This window comes from Vulpes vulpes, chromosome X (assembly GCF_048418805.1).
Source record: "Vulpes vulpes isolate BD-2025 chromosome X, VulVul3, whole genome shotgun sequence".
In the NCBI taxonomy this organism is placed as follows: Eukaryota; Metazoa; Chordata; class Mammalia; order Carnivora; family Canidae; genus Vulpes; species Vulpes vulpes.
The window spans coordinates 45,676,072-45,677,373 of record NC_132796.1 but is presented as its reverse complement, the minus strand read 5'-3'; the positions used below and the strand labels follow the sequence as shown (position 1 = coordinate 45,677,373).

Here is a 1,302-nt window from a genome sequence, read left to right as displayed (position 1 = left end):
CACAAACAGAAAAATGGCCCAGAAGAGGAGAGTCAGAGAAGCCCTCTGCACACATAAGCTTACCAGGAATTGTATCAATGAAGGCAGTATTACTGGATTTCAAGTACTTGGGATCATCTTCCAGCTTTTTTCCAAAGCAATGATCAATCTTTTTCTTCAGCTCAGCAAACTTGCAAACAATGTGATCTGTGTAACAATTTAACATAGGTACATATCCAGCACTGATTTGGCCTGTATGGCTCAGGATAATCACCTGAACTATGAAGCCAGCTGCTTCCATTGGTGGGTAATTTTGCTGTCACCAGCCACATTTCCACAAGAAACAATTTTGACAGATATGTTCTTGACGTTGAAGCCGACATTGTCCCCAGCAAGAGTCTCACTCAAAGATTCGTGGTGCATTTCAACAGACTCTACTTCAGTTGTAACATTGACTGGAGCAAAGGTGACCACCATGACAGGTTTAAGAACACCAGTCTCCACTCGGGCCACAGGGACAGTACCAACATCACTAATTTTGTAGTTGTCCCAGAGTGGCAGATTCAAGGGCTTGTCAGTTGGACGAGTTGGTGGCAGAATGCAATCCAGAGCTTCAAGCAGTGTGTTTCCACTGACATTGCCATCTTTACAGGGTCTTTCCCATCCCTTGAACCAAGGCATGTTAGCACTTGGCTCCGGCATGTTGTCACCATTCCAAACAGAAATGGACACAAATGCTTTGCGCAGTGGCAGTATCGTAGCCAATGAGGTTTATCCGAGGCGCGATTATTGCTAATTGAAAACTTTTCCCAATACCCCGCCATGACGACTTGAAATATAGTCGGCATTGGCAATTTTTGACAGTCTCTACGGAGACTGAATATTTTTGTCTGAAAAGAAAGCTCGGGAGTGTTAGGCGTTGGGAATGAACTAACTAGTTTGGTGGCTTTTTCGCGTTTTCCTTTATGATGGAAATCATAATCTTTATGATTTTTTTTTTTTGCCGTATACAAGGCAAACGTATCAGACAAACAATATGTGTCAAAATGCAACCCAGTCAAACTGAGATACAGACCGAACTACAGAAATTGCCACAGTTAGATCTGTGGTCTAGCCAGCATTTTATGGTCATCAGGGGCCCCAAGAGAATCTATCATGAGAGGATAGGCATGTTTTCATTGACATCAAATCCTATTGCCTATGACTCAAACCATCCAACTACTCAGCTTTTTTTCTGACTTACAGCTTCTATTTTCCTAGGGACTAGGAAACAGATAGCCAAGTTTTTTTTTTGTTTTTGTTTTGTTTTGTTTTGTTTATTTG

The 1,302-nt window shown here is 41.9% G+C and overlaps 1 non-coding gene across 1 annotated transcript; it reads left to right on the top strand.

Moving 5' to 3' along the window:
* The first annotated feature begins 714 nt into the window (after positions 1-714).
* LOC112912567 (U4 spliceosomal RNA) lies at positions 715-855 on the top strand. Its single transcript, XR_003233537.1, has one exon. It is a non-coding gene; the product is annotated as a U4 spliceosomal RNA (small nuclear RNA).
* Positions 856-1,302: the final 447 nt, after the last annotated feature.